This window comes from Taudactylus pleione, unplaced genomic scaffold, assembly GCF_031769625.1.
Source record: "Taudactylus pleione unplaced genomic scaffold, aTauple2 ptg000034l, whole genome shotgun sequence".
In the NCBI taxonomy this organism is placed as follows: Eukaryota; Metazoa; Chordata; class Amphibia; order Anura; family Myobatrachidae; genus Taudactylus; species Taudactylus pleione.
This window is the reverse complement of record NW_028284436.1, coordinates 5,501,075-5,523,581: the sequence shown is the minus strand read 5'-3', so window position 1 is coordinate 5,523,581 and position 22,507 is coordinate 5,501,075. Positions and strand designations below refer to the sequence as shown.

The 22,507-nt window shown below is 46.7% G+C and overlaps 1 pseudogene; it reads right to left on the bottom strand.

Moving 5' to 3' along the window:
• Nucleotides 1–10,147: 10,147 nt before the first annotated feature.
• LOC148538873 (uncharacterized) lies at nt 10,148–12,180 on the bottom strand (annotated as a pseudogene).
• Between the last annotated feature and the right edge of the window lie 10,327 nt (nt 12,181–22,507).

Below are 22,507 nucleotides of genomic sequence, written 5' to 3'. Positions count from 1 at the left end.
TTGGGTCCCGGCCCCTGCTCAATGACTCTGGCAGGCATTGGGACCGGCGCATGCGCACGCTTAAGACCAGCTTCTCGGCGCTGCATTGTTTGCAGCCCCGAGAAGTCCTGTAGGGCTACCTGCTGATCGCAGCCCGGACTGGCAGTCCCATTGGGAGGAGACACCTCCCTCTGGCTGCCTGTCTTCAGCGTGACTGGCAGGTGGCGCTTCCAATAGGAAGCCTCATCCAGTCACAGTGAAGCCAGTGCAGTCAGTGGCAGATTTTACTGGGGGGGCTGCAGTCTCGCAGTCCCTAGGTAGGATCCGCCACTGGGTGCGAGTAATTCACACCTAATTGAATCAAGTCCTCTGTGTTCTATTAGCCATCATGGTGACTCCACACACAGGGCCTGCTTGAGAAGTGGATGCAGAAGGGGTGGCCGCTGCGCCGTTTGCCGCAGTTACATCTGCGTCTTTATGCAAACACTGCCTCCGAATTGTAAAGATCAGAGATGCCCACTTGCAATGTCCTAGGACGGTGCATTGCCGTCCGATGCTTCTTCAGATGCACCATCGGACTCACCATCGGTCGCCCCATCGACACTTGCACCTGTCCTATGGCGGGTGCAGTCTCTCAGTCTGAGTGTGGGCTCCTGTGTGAGCGGCTGTGCGTCTTTGAACACAGTAGCTTACAGCGACACGCCCACAATGCGCACGCGATGGCTTCACCAGCCCACGTTACCTTCCAGGAACGCTCAGTAATTTTCACAGGCCGTGAGTCCGATTCTGTGCGGCGTCTATGTGCACAAACTATTCGGGTGCACGCTACGCGTGACTCAGATGCATATGCAGACTTAAAACATTGGACGTTTGCGTGCACCATTGGCAGTGTGTCCACCTCTCAATCAGGCTCACATTGTACTGTCATTGGAACAGAAGATGGGATCATCGATACTACACCTCCTCTGTTCTCATTTAGCCACCACTCTATTAATGCTACAAGCACTCTATGGGGGTCATTCAGACCCGGACGCAAGCACCGATGTGCTCGCAACCGGGTCGATGGGTAGCCCTGCGCACTTGTAGCGACCGCACTGTGTGTGCACAATCCCCGGAGCGAGAAAGAAACTCTATCACTCCGGAGCTCGCTACAAAAGGGGCGGCTGTCAATGTTGATCGACAGCTCGCCCCATTTTGTAGGCAGGCCGGGGGGGTGGTTTCCAAAACGGAGGCGTTCATTAAGGAACAGGTACCACAATGGTCTGTGACAGGTACCACAAGGGTCTCGTCGCAAGCCCGATTATCACGACCATCACCTGGCCACCCACAGCTTAGCGAGTGGCCAGGAGGCCAGCTTTTAAAAAAAAAATGTGGCCGCCCTCATTCAGAGCGAGCGCTCACTTTTTGCGAGCGGCTCTGAATGAGGTCCTAAGCGAGGCAGATGTAAGATGCTGACAGTGGTCGTTCTTGTGCACAAGACGGCGGCTGAGTCATTAGCATATTTCCGCAAGCCCACTGCGTATGGGAACGCAGCAGCGAAGGACATTGGGCCTAATTCAGATTAGTACACAGAAGCCAGAGGGTTGACGAAAAAAAGCCTTTGGTTCTGGGTCTGCACAGGATCCAACAGAGGGGTTCCGTCAGCCAGGCTGAGACTGGCAGAGGGCAGCGATGGTAATCCGAGACAGCATCTACGGATGCAGCACTCAGATCGCAGATGCATGCAGGAGCTGTCTATTTCCTACTGACACCTCCTGCTGAATTTGCATTTTTATTCTACGGTATCACACAGGCGCTTCCCTGCGGCTGTGCAATACCGTCCACATCAGAATCAGGCCTACTGTGTGCATCTCTGAAGCAGCCACAGAGTCTGGATCTTGAATCTGGTGACAAAGGGGAGAAAATTGTCACATGACAAGACAAATGGCCTGATTCAGAGCCGCTCGTAAGCGGCCGCTCGTTCGCTCCGAGCGATGTTTGCCCAACTGCGCATGCGTACGTATCGTTATACGCATGCGCGAACCAGTCAGTGCGGTCGAAATTCATGTGCTCGCAAAATAGCGAATGCCTGCTATTTTGAGTGACAGGAGGAGGCGTATGTGGGTGGTAACAGGGTAAGGTGCTTGAAAACGGGGAGTGGAGATCCGATCGCAGGCGTGCTTAAAGGTCAAAACGGGCGTTTTATGGGGGTGCATATTTAAAACAGCAGCGTCATTGACCACGTCACTGGGTTATTTTATAGCCAGAACTGCTCGCAAAATTGTGGTAGCAAAAACCAACCACAAGAATAGCGAGCAGTTCATACCCTGGTCGATGTACTCAATTAATCTAATAAATAGCGGACATGACGTAGGATGCGAGCGGCCAGGGGGCATAGTTTCTCAAAAAACGAGCGCAAGTTTTGTTCGCTCGTTCAGACCTAGAGGCGTGAACAGACCGCAAAGAGCGAACAGTTCATTTGAATAGCCACCCCTATTGTCTGGACAAGCGAGCGCTAATTGCGTCCGGCACTGAATCAGGCCCAAAATATGGACAGGATGTACTAAGGCTAAAAGTCCATTCCCCATATGTACCAAGCTCCGGAATGCGATACTTTCTGGAGCTTGGACCCATTAGGCAACGTCGTCTATAGAGGGCGTTGCCTAATAGAAGCCTACGAGCTTCTCTTGTCAATGTTCACTGAGAGAGATCCAATCGGATCCCTCCCGGTGTCCCTTGTGGTGCACGCGTCGGCGGCGCATGTGCAGAATGGCGATTTTCGGAAAAGAGCTGTCCTTTGCAATTTTAATTGCAATACTTGTACAGAACAGCCTAAATAGATAGTCAGATGTAGCCATGATGTCAGTGTAACCCTGGAGATAAGCTCACGAGCACAGTTGGTACATCTCCTACCTGTTTGTTACTTTCTGTATTTATAACATGCACAATATTAATGTCTGCGATGAAAGTAGTGTGAAAAATCCATCTATCACTATTTTAATTAAATCAGGAACTTGTAATGCAGCACGGTGTCACCTAAATTATTGGTGGTGGTAATTTTAATAACAACTTTAATAAAGTTCTCATTTCGTGTGACTGAAGTGCGATGGAAATATTTATTGCACCATTGGGCACAGCTGGAAATCACAGTCCTTGTACGGCGGATAATTCAAACAAACAGCGAAGTGCATGAAATACATACTTACGCAGGGAGCTAATTTCATCGGAATTCAATTATGAATACATGGTAGAGTTTCTATTTCTCATTAAAACAAAAGTCTGTAAGTTATCATTCCACTACTGTACCACTTCCATAGTAGATGGAGCAGATGGCAGAAAATCCTCTTGAGGATCTCTGCATTGCAGAAACCTTTTTGGGAACTTTATATATTAATTTTCACTGAATTTAGAATTTTAATGTATTCCAAAACCAGGGACAGTACAGGCAGGGTCCCGGACTATAGATAGACAGTAAAAAAGTCAACAATGTCTAGATAGATACTAGATGTTGGACAGTCAATGTGTCAACAGGGACAAAAGGTCGACAGGGACAAAGGTCTACACACTAAATGTCGACATGTAAGAAGGTCGACAGTTACAAATGGTGGACAGGGTCAAAAGGTCGCCGCAAAAATGGTCGACATTTTATTTTTGTGCGTTTTTTAGGGTTAGGCTTAGGCACTTACCCCGACAGTCAGGGTTCAGGCACCAGGAGGTAGGGTTAGGCACCAAGGTGGAAGGTTAAGGTGAAGATTTGGGTTGTAAAAAAAAAATTATCGACCATTTTTGTGTCAACCATTTGACACTGTCGACCATTTGTACATGTCGACCTTCTTACATGTCGACATTTAGTGTGTCAACCTTTTGTCCCTGTCAACCTATTGACTGTCTAACATCTGGTGTCTATCTAGACACTGCCGACCTTTTTACTGTCTATCTCTTATACCACACCCAAACAGGCATTGCCAGTCTTCATAGCAGAAAATGCAGTGATGCCTCTTTTGTCTCATAGGCCCTGGTGAGTATTTGTGATATGGCTCATGTGCCCACTGCCCATGCACTGGCTTAGAGTCTGTGGCTTTGCCCTTTTTAGTGTAGAGTAGGAGCTAAACCAGATTTGCAAGCAATGGTGATTTAACAGAGGAGGGGGCCCGTATGCAGTTGACTCTTGCATTATGCCAGAGTCAACTGTGTATGCCGCCATCTCTGGGAAAATGGTTCCCAAATTTTTGGCAAACATCACAAATGAGTACAGAATGTATGGTGTAAGTCCTCCTTGACAGAGGGGCCTGTGTGCACCGTACACTCTGCACCCAGTACAGATGTCGCCTTTGCAAAGCCTCTCTCAATTAAAGGCCTCTTGGTGGCCACACATCCATCAACTCCTATAGTTCCACCACTGTCCATATAGATTGCAAGCTCTTACAAGTAGGACTCTCTTTCCTTGTGTGCTCTCCCTTTTCTCACATATACCATCTTCTAACCCAGGACCGAAACTAGGATATCTGTCACCCGGCGCAAGGTAGCAATTTTGCGCCCCCTCCCTTTCCGTACCTGGATTTTGTCCTTGCTCCTCCATGAGGCAGTGCACTAGTCAAACGTCCCTGGTATAGTGACTTACATTATTCCACACACCATAATGCCCATTACACATTATGCCACACACTGTAATGCCTATTACCAAAGTGCCACTTACATATTTGCCCGACACCATTTTATGCCCCACAGTAAGGCTTCTAATTACTTTAAAGTTACCTGCTCGTTGTCAGGGGTTTTATGCTTATTGCCAGGGGGTTTCATGCTCGTTGCCAGGGGGTTTCATGCTCATTGCCAGGGGGATTCATGCTCGTTGCTATGGGGTTTATGCTCGTTGCCAGGGGTTACATGCTCGTTGCCATGGGGTTTATGCTCATTGCCAGGGGTTACATACTAGTTACAATGGGGTTCATGCTCATTGCCAGGGGGTTTCACGGGAGAAGATGCGGCTTTCAGCATCTTCTCCCGGCACTTGCGCTGGCCTAACAGACACTAGAGGTCCAGTGCTAGTCCGCATGGAATCTGCTGAAAATGACCATCCAAAAATGGCTGCAGCCAAGGAGGAGGCAGACACTAGAGGTCCAGTAAGGACCTCTAGTATCTGTCTCCTCCTTGGCGGTGGCCATTTTTGGATGGCCGTTTTCTGACTCTGCAGCCCCCAAGCCACCGTGAGTCATCCATTTTTCACCGCCTGCATTCCGGCACCCGGTGCACGTGCACCACTAGCCCCCCCCTAGTTGCGGCCCTGTCTAACCCCTCTTTCCCAACAGCAGCACTAAACCTTTAGGTCCAGCCTTTGTAAGCATGATGACTGTATATGGCTTGTGTCTACATGCTATGCTTTGTAAATCATTTGCACTTGATATCTTATTATGTCTGCTCTGTAGTGTGGACCTTATTCATGTTGGATCGCAAGGCTGCGTTCGCACGCACCCGCTCGCTGCGAAAATATGCTAATGAATGCAATCGCACGGCAAGCACAGCACTATACCAAGACGCCCATCACTGAATACAGCCGCATCCGCAAGTCAGCGAAAACATCAGTAACATCGGAACCATTCGCACAGTTGTGGTTGACCTGACCCTACCGCACAAACTGCTAAACTTCCTGTCGCCATCTAGACCTCTGCCAGCGTATGCTTTCGCAGGGGCTTAATTATGCAGGCCCCTGTAACAGCGTTCAAACACACAGGCACGCCTGCGTTCCACCAACCACCCCCCTCTCCACCCCCTGTGGCTCTCCAGCTGTTGTGAAACTACAAGTCCCAGCATGCCCTGCAAAAGTTTTGCTATTAGGGAATGCTAAAACTGTGGCAGGGCATGTTGGGATGTGTAGATTCACAACAACTGGAGAGCCACAGGTTGGCCCGACCTGTTCTAGAAGATAATAGCTAGAATCTGATTGGTTGCTATGGGGAACACCTCTTCTAAAACTCACTTCTAAAAACTCTCACTTTAGTAAATTTACCCCTTGGAGTCAATAAATCTAGTGATTCCAGGCTACTTAAAACTTACAACAACACCAAGGGGTATATTTAGTAAAAATTGATCCATGTGTTTCTAAGGTTAAATCACACATTCACTAACAGACAATTTTTGATGTGGTATTTTAAGTATTAGTAAATGTGTAATTTAGACCAAGAAAATACATAGATGTTGATCAATTTTGATGATTTTCATCGTTTTTAAATTGATCAAAATTGATTAAAATTGCTGTTCAGTAAATATATCCCCAGATCTGTGCTACCAAAATGGATGGGGAAATGCAGGCAGAAACATAAAACACCACCCAGAACTACGCATAAGAAAAAAACAGTGCAGCGCAGAAAGAACCATTACTTACAGCTAAAATGAAGACGACATGTAAAAGAGAAAACAAGTTATCGCAGCTAATAGTGGTAATCGGAATTTTTAATAATAATAATTTTTTTAATAAAGATAAACAAAACACAACAAAAACAAGCTTTGTCCCAATTAATCTGCATAGTACATATGTATCAGTGTATAAATAACATAGCTATTTCTATCTGAATAAACATGGGATACTTCTATGCTTGATTGATTCTTTCCTTTAATAGGTATTACTTGCTAGTGATATGCGCATAGTCTGTGTATTTTTTGCTGTTTGATTCATTTTCAGGTGTGTTCCACTATGGTTAGGGCCAATATAAGTAATCTTTTTCTGCTAACCTGTAATGTTCAACTTCAAAAGCTAATGTTAAGTTCTCAATGGCAAAACATCTTGTTGCCAATCACAGCAAATAGTCAGTTCCAGTGTTCCAACGATCACTAGGCCGAACTGACCCATAAAGGTGGGAGGAAACAGTGAAAAATGTGGACCGCAATTGATGGTAATGTGCTCAGCCGGCTTGTACATAACAATCCGAATTCAATTTCCTCTGGGAACACTCATAGGACCAGGCCAAGCTGTAGCCAGTCAGAGCATTACAATGTTTGCAGGACCAGATCAATCTGTAGCCAATAAGAGTATTTATAATGTTCCCAGGAAGGAACTGAATAACCTATCAGATTTAGTAAATCCTCAGGGCCAGACCAATCTGTAGCCAATCATAGCAATTACAGCATTTGCTGGGGTGTACCATCAATAGCCAATCAGAGATTTAGAGCATTTGCAGAGGTGGGGCAACCTATAGCCAGTCAGAGCATTACAATGTTTGCAGGACCAGACCAATATGTAGCCAATAAGAGTATAATGTTCCCAGGAAGGAACTGAATAACCTATCAGATTTAGTAAATCCTCAGGGCCAGACCAATCTGTAGCCAATCATAGCAATTACAGCATTTGCTGGGGTGTACCATCAATAGCCAATCAGAGAGATTTAGAGCATTTGCAGGGGTGGGCAACCTATAGCCAGTCAGAGCATTAGAATGTTCAGAGCACTAAAGTTAATTAAGTCAACTTCAACAGCAACAAAATATATATTCCATAAAGCATATTTCCCTTTCACTGTTGCAAAATGATTCCTTTGTCTGGAAGAGCTATTTGCTAAAGTTCTAAAAATACTTACAGTTGATATTTATATCTCAGACAAATCGTTGCCAATTCCAACCCTGTCCTGATGTATTGATCTAATTATAGTAATTATTGGTACATTAAGAATAAAATATGGCACTTAAGTGAATATAAAACTTTGATTTTTAATCTCTCTCAAGTTGCAATGTATTGACTTTACTCCTGGCGTACACATGGCTGTTTAATGCCAGAAAATTCGGCTTTTCACTTCATCATTTTCCTGTCCTGAAAATGCATCAGGTGTATGTATACAATCTAAAATAAATTACAATTTGATTTTACTGACCATATAAATTATTGATGCTGTACACATTTTTTCCATTGGTTTACATTTCAAGTGCTTTCACAGAATTATCCCAATGGATCGTGCTCCTAAATCACAGAGAACACGAAGTATATTAATGCTTAGCACAACATTCTGAGCCTTTTTTTACTTTATTAAGTGCACAACATGGATCAAAAGGATATATTTTGTTTTATTTATGACAGGTATTACTAAATTGCATAACGCCACAACATTCAAAAGCACAGCACAACAGCAGAAGGGAGGAAAAAAATCAGTCTACCATAAATAACCGCCTGTTCCGTACGTTGAAGGGTTTTCAGCTCAATGTACAGTGTGCTGACTATGACCGAATGTTTCGCTTTGTTTTGGTTTAATGATGAAAACAAACTACAAACATCATGCCGATTGCAAGGGAGTTAGTTGAAATCCCAGCTGTCGGGATGCCGGCTGCAAAATCAAGACACCAGTCCGAATCCCGGAGCCGGCATTCGGCGGATCCTGCGTGGCTTCCGGCGGTGAGTATCGCTACCCATAACCCTCCCCCTAGTGCCTGACCCTAACCTCCCCTCTCATAGCCTAACCCTCTACCTAGTGCCTAACACTAACCAGTCCCTCCCGTACCCTAACCCTCTGCTGCCATGTTGACACTTCATATGTCCACTTTGTGAACGTGTCTACATTTTCCACATGTCGAGATGTTCATTGGGATGTCAACATTAAGTGTGATGCCCCGACAGGTGGGAATACAGTAGGTGTGTTAAGTTGAGTTATTTGCGTACTTAGCTGTTTGGGGAAGAAATTCCTCTATGCTGTTTCACTTCCTGTTATCTTCTTATTCCACCAGAGAGGTAAGGAGGTTTAGTCCAGACAGTTTGGGTAATAAGTCACATATACAGCTTCACACAATACATACATTCAAACAATAGATATTCACATAAATCAATTAATACACCCTTTGGCAGTTTTTTTAGCAAGAACTCCAAAGTAGACTGAAAGGTAAATTGAGTTACATTCACAGTTCATAAGAAAATTCAAGAACTGTCGCATTCAGAATAAAGTTTTGTTTGCCATCAATTTTATATGTTATGCTAACAACAAAGTAACTATTCATTTCAATATACATTAACATAAACAATTACTTTTTAAGATTCTAATGAAGACACAATAATTTTCCCAGAAGTAATGTACCCTTTTGGACAGATACCCTTGCGTTGGTGCACATATGTGGTTAATGGTTTGCTGGTGTATTGGTGAATGAACAGGACTGTGGGAAGGTTCCTGCTGCTCAATATGTTGTTGTAATGGGCGCTTGCACGGTGCAAACCCGGGCTTGTTAACTTGGCCGCAGCGAAGGAAGCTGTTACCTGATCCTTGTCGACAGAAGTATGCAGTTCAGCGCCACCAGAGGCTGGTACATCGCTCCCTCCTCAGTGCAGAGCCTCAGCTGTCACTCAACTGGAAAGGGGAGGCTTCAGGGGCAGCACCAGAGCTGTCTTCTAACAGCGCTCACTGACAGACCTCTCCTGCAGCTTAATAGAGGTCTCCTGCAGCACAGTAGAGGTCTCCTGCAGCACAGTAGAGGTCTCCTGCAGCTTAATAGAGGTCTCCTGCAGCACAGTAGAGGTCTCCTGCAGCACAGTAGAGGTCTCCTGCAGCACAATAGAGGTCTCCTGCAGCACAGTAGAGGTCTCCTGCAGCACAGTAGAGGTCTCCTGCAGCACAATAGAGGTCTCCTGCAGCACAGTAGAGGTCTCCTGCAGCACAATAGAGGTCTCCTGCAGCACAGTAGAGGTCTCCTGCAGCACAGTAGAGGTCTCCTGCAGCACAATAGAGGTCTCCTGCAGCACAATAGAGGTCTCCTGCAGCACAATAGAGGTCTCCTGCAGCACAATAGAGGTCTCCTGCAGCAGGCAAACCTCAATGCTGACTCTCTCATTGACACTGTCCAGAAGCAGCTGCCTCCATTAGCCACAGCTGACAGTGCTCAGCCAGCGCAGCTACAACTACCCAGCAAGTTAACTCAGGAGTCTGCCCAACTGTCACCAACATCCAACTGTCCCAGGCCTGATCACCTGACCCCGGTCATGTGACCTTCTCATGACCTCTTTAGCAGTTGCAGAGGTTGCCGGAAATCGTCTCTGTGTAATGGCACAATGTCTGACATAATGCCTCACATAGCAGGGTATTACATACTTCCCCGCTGGAAATATGCGTGTCCCCATGCATAAGGAAATTTTAAGTATTCCATATTCAAATATTCACTTAACAATTTTCCTCGTATTTACTTAATAAAGAATGTATTACAGCTTATTCCCTTTTAGATACTATATGGTCTATGAATCAATAACAGCATATTTGTTCTCTGGGAACCCAAACTTTGCTAGAACAGACATTATGGGCTTCTTGGCTGCAACACAATATTCCCCAGAAACAACATATTTCAACTTTTACACAGCAGCATCTAGGTGATCCTGTTCGGGGAATCCCAACCTCTCAACGTGGGTAGATCGGCAACCATTCCATTGTATTTTCTGAAATCAGAGTCGCACACTCTTGGTTGGCTGTAATGGACCATAATGGGATGGGTGTCATCCATTTTGGGTTTCCTCTGATATGGTGACTCTTGAGGTAGTTGTGGTCCAACAATTTCTTGCAAATTCTGTTGTATCCCTCCACTTGTTTCTACAACATTTTGGTGATCCGTTCTTCCCAATAATTCACTCTGCACTTGGACATTAGGATATTCTTGTCTGCGTCCATATGGTCTCCTTGAATAGTGTGGTGCGTAGCACCGCCTGTGGTATGGCCACTGTTGACTAGGACCCTCTCCCTCTGCCTCACTTTCAACTTCTTTTGGATTCTCTTCACCTTCAATGTGTCGGTAGTTTTGCTGATAGTTACATTGACGTCCTCTGCAACATGGATGGCGCCAATAATGATTGCGATCTGCTGCGTATTTGCTGCCTTGGACAGGAATGCCACCAGGACCAGTTACTTTAGCTGCCCTCGCACCCTTCTCTCCGTTGATTACATCAAACTCAACCGTTTCTCCATCTCCCAGACTGCGAAGATATTTTCTTGGGTTGTTATTTTGGATGGCTGTGTAGTGTACAAATATATCTCTCTTGTTGTCATCCCGATTTATAAACCCATAACCGCGTTGCACATGGAACCATTTGACTTTGCCCAAAATTTTTCTTGAGCTGGTTTGAGCATCATAGCTTGTTGCTGGTGTTACCACAGTTTTAATTTCATTCTGGACTACAGGATGAGGTTCCACATCTCTGGGCTGTCCTTCTTCTAATGACCTCTTAATCTCTACATTTAAAGATTCCAACTAATTGCAAGCATTTTCTATATGGCCACTGCTATTGCAATGCCTACATATAGGCTGGCCATGGTCTAAGAGGCGTCTTCTGGTGCTCTGTGGGTAGTCCCATGAACAATCATTTTGCTGCCATCTCTGAAAACACCAGTCTGTCTCTTCTTGGCACTGGGCTTGTTGCTTCATGAAGTTGTGCAACTCACGGCAAATATCAGTTACCCCACAGGTCAGTATAGCAACTTGTTCCTTTATAGCACTGAGTGGATCAGTTCTAGGTGCTTGTGCACCCTGTACAACAACTTCTCTCAGTATGTGAGGTTCCATGATTCCCTGCTGCACAGTCTCTGGAGGGTATTTATTTTCTAGGTACCCTGGCATCTCAGGAAAAGACATTTCATGAACCTGAAATCTCCCTACCACTTTAATGGCAGCTTCTTTGAAGTCCAAGAATGAAGCATTTGGGGACTGTAGCTGAAGTAGGCGTAACTGCGCCTTCACAATCTCAACGTGGGATCCCTCTATAAACTGATGAATCAATAGCTCATCTGTTGGTCTGACTTCTGTTGGATCAAAAGTCTGTAGTTCCCGAAGTGCCTCATGTAGACTGAGGGCAAAGTCACACAGAGTCTCTCCTGGCTGCTGTTTTCTTGCATAAAAGTCCACCTTAAGCTCAGACAACGTTCTTGTGTCAAATGTGGTAGCTAGTCGGTTCAGGATGAGACCTACTGTTTTTCTTTCTTCTGCCGGCCATAAAGTCACTTCTCTCAGGGCTGTGCCTTTCAGTTGCCCTATCAGGATCTCCACTTGCTGCTGCTCTGATAGTGGGTACAGGCGGAACATAGACCGCATTTTATTCTTAAATTCTCTTAAAGTATTATGTTCTAAGTCACAAGCATCTCCTGAATAGGTGGGTAGCCATGGGATGCCAAAATAGTATGGCAATATAAGCGGGTTGAATTGTGTAATCATTGTAGCTCTTTGTCTCGTGCCGCTGGCAACTACATCAGGCAAATCCCCCATTATTTGTTGCTCACAGGACATCTTCCTCAATCTGGATACCTCCTTACTTTGGACTCTGGATCCTGTTTCTCGTGACGCCAAATGTGATGCCCCGCCAGGTGGGAATACAGTAGGTGTGTTAAGTTGAGTTATTTGCGTACTTAGCTGTTTGGGGAAGAAATCCCTCTATGCTGTTTCACTTCCTGTTATCTTCTTATTCCACCAGAGAGGTAAGGAGGTTTAGTCCAGACAGTTTGGGTAATAAGTCACATATACAGCTTCACACAATACATACATTCAAACAATAGATATTCACATAAATCAATTAATACACCCTTTGGCAGTTTTTTTAGCAAGAACTCCAAAGTAGACTGAAAGGTAAATTGAGTTACATTCACAGTTCATAAGAAAATTCAAGAACTGTCGCATTCAGAATAAAGTTTTGTTTGCCATCAATTTTATATGTTATGCTAACAACAAAGTAACTATTCATTTCAATATACATTAACATAAACAATTCCTTTTTAAGATTCTAATGAAGACACAATAATTTTCCCAGAAGTAATGTACCCTTTTGGACAGATACCCTTGCGTTGGTGCACATATGTGGTTAATGGTTTGCTGGTGTATTGGTGAATGAACAGGACTGTGGGAAGGTTCCTGCTGCTCAATATGTTGCTTTAATGGGCGCTTGCACGGTGCAAACCCGGGCTTGTTAACTTGGCCGCAGTGAAGGAAGCTGTTACCTGATCCTTGTCGACAGAAGTATGCAGTTCAGCACCACCAGAGGCTGGTACATCGCTCCCTCCTCAGTGCAGAGCCTCAGCTGTCACTCAACTGGAAAGGGGAGGCTTCAGGGGCAGCACCAGAGCTGTCTTCTAACAGCGCTCACTGACAGACCTCTCCTGCAGCACAATAGAGGTCTCCTGCAGCACAGTAGAGGTCTCCTGCAGCACAGTAGAGGTCTCCTGCAGCACAATAGAGGTCTCCTGCAGCACAATAGAGGACTCCTGCAGCACAATAGAGGTCTCCTGCAGCAGGCAAACCTCAGTGCTGACTCTCTCATTGACACTGTCCAGAAGCAGCTGCCTCCATTAGCCACAGCTGACAGTGCTCAGCCAGCGCAGCTACAACCACCCAGCAAGTTACCTCAGGAGTCTGCCCAACTGTCACCAACATCCAACTGTCCCAGGCCTGATCACCTGACCCCGGTCATGTGACCTTCTCATGACCTATTTAGCAGTTGCAGAGGTTGCCGGAAATCGTCTCTGTGTAATGGCACAATGTCTGACATAATGCCTCACATAGCAGGGTATTACATAAGGAGTGGCTCCAGTGTCTTGTTCTGGGTCCCGGCAGTCACGTGTGCAGAAGTTTCAGGGCAGATGTCTATCAAGCGGCAGTTCCCCTAATTCTAATTTCTAAACCTCCCCTAGTTCCTAACCTTAACCTCCACCCCCGTAGCCTAACCCTAATCTCACCCCGCAGCCTAACCCTAACCCTCCCGGTGGTGTCTATCCCTAACCCTAACCGTTAGCATTCCAAGAATGGGGACATTTCCCTTTGCAACATTTCAACAATGTCGACATTGTGACATCAACATTATGACTACTTTGCAGAAGGTTAGTAATAGGACGTTTAACTGCTGCTTAGTCATATATATAGCATACCTCCCAACCATCCCGATTTCAGCAGGGCAGTCCCGCTTTTCGGATGTGAGTGGGAGGAAGGTTGGGGATCCATTCGATCTCAGCAGAGCAGCACGTGACTACTGAATAGATGCCATGCTCATATGCACGCCATCTAAACAGTACAGGGAGCAGAGCTTGATGGTAGCCCAGCTGCTTGGAAAGCGCTGGGCACGTCCCCAGAGTGACAAAAACCAGGGATGTGCTACAAGGTCACGCCCCCTTTTCAGACATTTCCAAACCCGATTTCCAAAAAGCATTTGCTGGGAGGTATGTATAAAGGGCTAAGTACCATATAAAGCTTATCAAACATTATTTGAAATATTGAAACTGTGATGGTTGTAATGGGATTGAAATACGGGCGGCTGTTTAGCTGCAAGTTCAAATCCCGACACCGTTGGCCCGACAGGAGGAGATTCTGACTGGGACAGGTAAGTACCCTAACCCTCCCCTGCCGCCCCCTACCTCTCCCTTAGCGGTGCCTAACCCTAACCTCCCCCCCTAGTGCCTAACCCTAACCTCCCCCCAGGGGTGTCTAACCCTAACCCCTTCTTACCACTCCCTAAACCTATCCCTCCCAGGGGGGTGCCTAACACTAATCTCTCCTTGGGGGTGCCTAACCTTCCCCCCTAGGGGTGCCTAACCCTAATCCCCCCCCCAAACCTAACCCCGCTAGACTCCCTAATCCTAACCCACCCCAACCTCCATGGCTAACACTAAGGGCGCCCCAGACTTACCTTCATTCGGGCTGGCGTCCTCGGCGTTCCTGCGTCGGGATTAACATAGGGGTCGGTATTATTACGCCGGGATTCCACTGTCAGGATTGAGAGCGGCAGCTTTCATAACTACATCCCATGATGGTGTCATCTTAAACTGCTCCAGGGCCATCACAATTCATCAACATGTCAAGTCCGCATAGTGGAGATGTGTGGTTACAGTCCCTATGCTCTCGTAGCCAGAAATGTATCTTAATAACTAGGGGTGAGCGGGTTCGGATTTCTAAAATCCGAACCCCCCCGAGCCCCCCCGATCCGAGTCCGATCCGAGTCAGGCTCGACTTTTCCCGCCTGACTCGGATCTGACATCGAGGCAAAACGTCATCATCCCGCCTTCCGAGTCTCGCGGGTTTTGGATCCTATATAAGGTACCCGCGTCGGCGCCATTTTCTCACTCGGCTGTGGACAGTGAAGAGGGAGGGTGGGAGTTAGTGCTGTGTAGTGTAGTGTAGTGTAGTGCTGCTGTTGTCCACTACTTCAAAGTCCATAGGGGCTGGCTGTGTTGTGCTGTGCTGCTGTTGTTAATAGGGGCTGTGTCCACTACTTCAAAGTCCATAGGGGCTGGCTGGACTGTGTTGTGCAGTCAGTTCCAAAGTCCTGTGCAGTGTCCCAGTCCTAAAGGGGTGCTGTAGTGTTGTCCAGGGGGTGCTCTGTCCATCAGGGGTGCTCCCCCCAAGTGCTAAAAAAATAATATATTTTCTGTGTTTGTGAATTGTGTGCGCAGTAGCCGCACGTGCATCAACAAAGTAGTGCCAAGCGTGCGCCTGTGTCATAAGTAAAGGGCCGGCTGGCTTGACCGTTAAGGGTGCTGTAACCCCCGAAAGTACACTCCAGTCCAAACCAAAAAAAAAATTATTTTCTGTGTTTGTGAATTGTGTGCGCAGTAGCCGCACGTGCATCAACAAAGTAGTGCCAAGCGTGCGCCTGTGTCATAAGTAAAGGGCCGGCTGGCTTGACCGTTAAGGGTGCTGTAACCCCCGAAAGTACACTCCAGTCCAAACCTAAAAAAAAATTATTTTCTGTGTTTGTGAATTGTGTGCGCAGTAGCCGCACGTGCATCAACAAAGTAGTGCCAAGCGTGCGCCTGTGTCATAAGTAAAGGGCCGGCTGGCTTGACCGTTAAAGGGTGCTGTAACCCCCGAAAGTACACTCCAGTCCAAACCAAAAAAAAATTATTTTCTGTGTTTGTTAATTGTGTGCGCAGTAGCCGCACGTGCATCAACAAAGTAGTGCCAAGCGTGCGCCTGTGTCATAAGTAAAGGGCCGGCTGGCTTGACCGTTAAGGGTGCTGTAACCCCCGAAAGTACACTCCAGTCCAAACCTAAAAAAAAATTATTTTCTGTGTTTGTGAATTGTGTGCGCAGTAGCCGCACGTGCATCAACAAAGTAGTGCCAAGAGTGCCCCTGTGTCATAAGTAAAGGGCCGGCTGGCTTGACCGTTAAAGGGTGCTGTAACCCCCGAAAGTACACTCCAGTCCAAACCAAAAAAAAATTATTTTCTGTGTTTGTGAATTGTGTGCGCAGTAGCCGCACGTGCATCAACAAAGTAGTGCCAAGCGTGCGCCTGTGTCATAAGTAAAGGGCCGGCTGGCTTGACCGTTAAAGGGTGCTGTAACCCCTGAAAGTACACTCCAGTCCAAACCAAAAAAAAATTATTTTCTGTGTTTGTGAATTGTGTGCGCAGTAGCCGCACGTGCATCAACAAAGTAGTGTCAAGCGTTCGCCTGTGTCATAAGTAAAGGGCCGGCTGGCTTGACCGTTAAGGGTGCTGTAACCCCCGAAAGTACACTCCAGTCCAAACCAAAAAAAAAATTATTTTCTGTGTTTGTGAATTGTGTGCGCAGTAGCCGCACGTGCATCAACAAAGTAGTGCCAAGCGTGCGCCTGTGTCATAAGTAAAGGGCCGGCTGGCTTGACCGTTAAGGGTGCTGTAACCCCCGAAAGTACACTCCAGTCCAAACCAAAAAAAAAATTATTTTCTGTGTTTGTGAATTGTGTGCGCAGTAGCCGCACGTGCATCAACAAAGTAGTGCCAAGCGTGCGCCTGTGTCATAAGTAAAGGGCCGGCTGGCTTGACCGTTAAGGGTGCTGTAACCCCCGAAAGTACACTCCAGTCCAAACCTAAAAAAAAATTATTTTCTGTGTTTGTGAATTGTGTGCGCAGTAGCCGCACGTGCATCAACAAAGTAGTGCCAAGCGTGCGCCTGTGTCATAAGTAAAGGGCCGGCTGGCTTGACCGTTAAAGGGTGCTGTAACCCCCGAAAGTACACTCCAGTCCAAACCAAAAAAAAATTATTTTCTGTGGTTGTGAATTGTGTGCGCAGTAGCCGCACGTGCATCAACAAAGTAGTGCCAAGCGTGCGCCTGTGTCATAAGTAAAGGGCCGGCTGGCTTGACCGTTAAGGGTGCTGTAACCCCCGAAAGTACACTCCAGTCCAAACCTAAAAAAAAATTATTTTCTGTGTTTGTGAATTGTGTGCGCAGTAGCCGCACGTGCATCAACAAAGTAGTGCCAAGAGTGCGCCTGTGTCATAAGTAAAGGGCCGGCTGGCTTGACCGTTAAAGGGTGCTGTAACCCCCGAAAGTACACTCCAGTCCAAACCAAAAAAAAATTATTTTCTGTGTTTGTGAATTGTGTGCGCAGTAGCCGCACGTGCATCAACAAAGTAGTGCCAAGCGTGCGCCTGTGTCATAAGTAAAGGGCCGGCTGGCTTGACCGTTAAAGGGTGCTGTAACCCCTGAAAGTACACTCCAGTCCAAACCAAAAAAAAATTATTTTCTGTGTTTGTGAATTGTGTGCGCAGTAGCCGCACGTGCATCAACAAAGTAGTGCCAAGCGTGCGCCTGTGTCATAAGTAAAGGGCCGGCTGGCTTGACCGTTAAGGGTGCTGTAACTCCCGAAAGTACACTCCAGTCCAAACCAAAAAAAAAATTATTTTCTGTGTTTGTGAATTGTGTGCGCAGTAGCCGCACGTGCATCAACAAAGTAGTGCCAAGCGTGCGCCTGTGTCATAAGTAAAGGGCTGGCTGGCTTGACCGTTAAGGGTGCTGTAACCCCCGAAAGTACACTCCAGTCCAAACCAAAAAAAAAATTATTTTCTGTGTTTGTGAATTGTGTGCGCAGTAGCCGCACGTGCATCAACAAAGTAGTGCCAAGCGTGCGCCTGTGTCATAAGTAAAGGGCCGGCTGGCTTGACCGTTAAGGGTGCTGTAACCCCCGAAAGTACACTCCAGTCCAAACCTAAAAAAAAATTATTTTCTGTGTTTGTGAATTGTGTGCGCAGTAGCCGCACGTGCATCAACAAAGTAGTGCCAAGCGTGCGCCTGTGTCATAAGTAAAGGGCCGGCTGGCTTGACCGTTAAAGGGTGCTGTAACCCCCGAAAGTACACTCCAGTCCAAACCAAAAAAAAATTATTTTCTGTGTTTGTGAATTGTGTGCGCAGTAGCCGCACGTGCATCAACAAAGTAGTGCCAAGCGTGCGCCTGTGTCATAAGTAAAGGGCCGGCTGGCTTGACCGTTAAAGGGTGCTGTAACCCCCAAAGTACACTCCAGTCCAAACCAAAAAAAAATTATTTTCTGTGTTTGTGAATTGTGTGCGCAGTAGCCGCACGTGCATCAACAAAGTAGTGCCAAGAGTGCGCCTGTGTCATAAGTAAAGGGCCGGCTGGCTTGACCGTTAAAGGGTGCTGTAACCCACAAAGTACATTCCAGTCCGAACCAAAAAAAAATTTATTTTCTGTGTTTAGCCGCACGTATATATCAAATCGATATAACATAAATGGAGGACCAAACTTTCTCCGATAAAAATAAAATAGAGATAGATCAAGAACCACTTCCTCCTAGTGCTGAAGCTGCTGCCACTAGTCATGACATAGACGATAACATGCCATCAACGTCGTCTGCCAAGGCCGATGCCCAATGTCATAGTAGAGGGCACATACAATCCCAAATGGCAAAGTTCAGGAAAATGACCTTGAAAAAGACATTTAAATCAGCTGAAGAGAAACGTAAACTTGCCAATATGCCATTTACGACACGGAGTGGCAAGGAACGGCTAAGGTCGATCCCTAGTATGTTCATGACTAGTGGTTCAGCTTCACATGACGATGGAAGCACTCCTCCCACTAAAAAAATCAAAAGAGTTAAGCTGGCAAAAGCACAGCGAAGAACTGTGCTTTCTAAGAAGATATCACAAATCCCCAAAGAGAGTCCAAGTGTGGTGGTGGTTGCGATGCCTGACCTTCCCAGCACTGGACGGGAAGAGGTGGCTCTTTCCACCATTTGCACGCCCCCTGCAAGTGCTGAAAGGAGCACCCACAGTCCACTTGCTGATATGCAAATTGAAGATGTCACTGTTGAAGTACAACAGGATGAGGATACTGGTGTAGCTGGCGCTGAGGAGGAAGTTGGCGAGGAGGATTCTGATGGTGATGTGGTTTGTTTAAATCAGGCTCCGGGGGAGACAGTTGTTGTCCGTGGGATGAAAAAGCCCATCACGGTCATGCCTGGGCAGAAGACCAAACATTCCACCTCTTTGGTCTGGCAATATTTCTATCCAAATCCGGACAACAACTGTCTTGCCATATGTACCATATGTAAAGGTGAAATAAGTAGGGGTAGGGACGTCAACCACCTAGGAACATCCTCCCTTATACGGCACCTGCAGCGCGTTCATAAAAAGTTACTGTCAAGTTCAGAAACTTTGGCTCAGACCGTAAGCAGTCCAGGGACACCTAAATCCCGTTGTCCTGTTGTATCCAAGCGCCTGCAAACCACACCGTCAACTCCCTCCTCGTCAATTTCCTCCTTAGTCAGGATCGGAAGTAGTCCTGCAGGCCATATCACTGGCATGACTGACTCTCCTATCCGGGATTCCTCCGGAGGATCCTGCATTGCTACGCCTACTGCTGCCGCTGCTGCTGTTGCTGCTGCTGCTGGGAGTCGTTCATCATCCCAGAGAGGAAGTAGGAACACCACTACTTTTACTAAACAATTGACCCTCCAACAGTCCTTAGCGAGGAGGATGAAGTACGACAGCAGTCATCCTGAAGCAAAACGTATAACTGAGGCCTTGACTGCTATGTTGGTGTTAGACGTGCGTCCGGTATCCGCCATTAGTGCAGTGGGATTTAGACAATTGATGGAGGTAGTGTGTCCCCGGTTCCAAATCCCGTCTAGATTCCACTTCACTAGGCAGGCGATACCGAGACTGTACAGAAACGTCAGAAAAAGTGTCCTCAGTGTCCTGAAAAATGCCGTTGTACACAATGTCCACTTAACCACGGACATGTGGACAAGTGGAACAGGGCAGACTAAGGACTATATGACTGTGACAGCCCACTGGGTAGATGTATCACCTTACGCAGCAACAGCAGCAGCGTCACCAGTAGCAGCATCTCAGAAACGCCAGCTCGTTACAAGGCAGGCTACGCTGTGTATCACCGGTTTCAGTAAGAGGCACACCGCCGACAACCTCTTAGAGAAACTGAGGGAAATCATCGCCCAGTGGCTTACCCCACTTAGACTCTCCTGGGGATTTGTGATATCTGACAACGCCACCAATATTGTGCGGGCATTACATCTGGGCAAATTCCAGCACGTCCCATGTTTTGCTCACACAATAAACTTGGTGGTGCAGAATTTTCTGAAAAGCGACAGGGGCGTGCAGGAGACGCTTTGGGTGGCCCGAAAAATTTCTGGCCACTTTCGCCATTCAGCGACTGCGTGCCGAAGACTGGAGCGCCAGCAAACACTCTTGAACCTGCCCCGCCATCACCTGAAGCAAGAGGTTGTGACGCGGTGGAACTCAACCCTCTATATGCTTCAGAGGATGGAGGAGCAGCAAAAGGCCATACAAGCCTATACATCCACCTATGACATAGGCAAAGGAGGGGGTATGCACCTGACTCAAGCGCAGTGGAGAATGATTTCCGTGTTGTGCAAGGTTCTTCAGCCCTTCGAACTTGCCACACGTGAAGTCAGTTCAGACACTGCCAGCTTGAGTCAGGTCATTCCCCTCATCAGGCTTTTGCAGAAGCAGCTGGAGAAAGTGAAGGAGGAGCTAAGACGGAGCGATTCCGCTCGGCATGTGGGACTTGTGGATGAAGCCCTTCATTCGCTTTGCCAGGATTCCAGGGTGGTCAATCTGTTGAAATCAGACCACTACATTTTGGCCACCGTGCTCGATCCTGGGTTTAAAGCCTATGTGGTGTCTCTCTTTCCGGCCGACACAAGCCTGCAGAGGTGCAAAGACCTGCTGGTGAACACACTGTCAGCTGAAGCGGAACGTGACACGTCAACGGCTCCTTCTTCATTTTCTCCCGCAACTGGGGCTGCCAGGAAAAAACTTAGGTATCCTAAGCAACCCGCTGGCGGTGATGCAGGGCAGGCAGGACCAAGTTTGGACATCTGGTCCGGACTGAAGGACCTGGCAACAATTTCTGACATGTCTACTGTCACTGCATATGATACTGTCACCATTGACAGAATGGTGGAGGATTACATCGGTGACAGCATCCAAGTAGGCATGTCAGACAGTCCATACCTGTACTGGCAGGAAAAAGAGGCAATTTGGAGGCCCCTGTACAAACTGGCTCTATTTTACCTGAGTTGCCCCCCCTCCAGTGTGTACTCCGAAAGAGTGTTTAGTGCAGCCGGGAACCTTGTCAGCGAAAGGCGTAGGAGGTTGCTTCCACAGAATGTGGAGAAGATGATGTTCATCAAAATGAATTATCAGCTCTTCCAGGGAGACCAGCCTCCAGAAGGTACAGAGGGACCTGTGGTGGTGGATTCAAGTGGGGACGAGTTAATACTTTGTGAGGATGAGGATGTACACACTGAAGAGGGTGAGGAATCGGTGGATGAGGAGGATGAGGATGACATCTTGCCTCCGTAGAGCCAGTTTGTGCAGGGACACATTAATTGCCAGCTTGTTTTGTGGGGGCCCAAACGAACCAATCATTTCAGCCACAGTTGTGTGGCAGACCCTGGCGCTGAAATGATTGATTTGTTAAAGTGTGCATGTCCTGTTTATACAACATAAGGGTGGGTGGGAGGGCCCAAGGACAATTCCATCTTGCACCTCTTTTTTTCTTTGCATTATGTACAGTTTGGGGCCTAGTTTTTCTAACTGCCATCCTGCCTGCCACTGCAGTGTCACTCCTAGATGGGTCACGTGTTTGTGCCGCCCACTCGTGTCGCTTAGCATAGTCATCCAGCTACCTCGGTGCAACCTTTTGGACATAAAAACACTATTGTGAGGTGTGAGGTGTTCAGAATAGACTGGAAATGAGTGGAAATTAAGGTTATTGAGGTTAATAATAGCATAGGAGCAGAAAAACCTACAAATTCTGTGATTTTAGCTGTTTTTATGCTTTTTTTCAAAAAAATACAGATCCAAAACACAAAACCCAGAACCCAAAACACGGAAGGGTGGTTTTGGCAAAACCAATCCAGATCCAAAACACGAAGAAAGATCCAGATCCAAAACCAAAACACAAAACACGAAAAGTGGCCGGTGCACACCCCTATTAATAACACATCTGATTCACTACGGATCATGCGCTGAATGTGTTTGACCTGTCACAGAGCAAAGGGAAATTAACCTTCATTTACATTATAGCCTTTACTGGCGCCATTCTCCATAATCTAAACCTGCTCTATGGCCAATGATTCACTAGTGCCCATGTACTCCTGATGCAGCATAAATAATATATTACTCAGTACTTGCCTACTTCTTTCTATGTCACCCTTTATATCCCGTCATATCATTATATTATCTTTTTCCACAAATTTAAACACACTCATTTACTTGATCTTAGTCTTCCTAATTATCCCTATTAAACTATTCTAACATTTGCTGGGATTCTGCGATTCTTTACTGTCAGTGAGATGTACAGCAGAT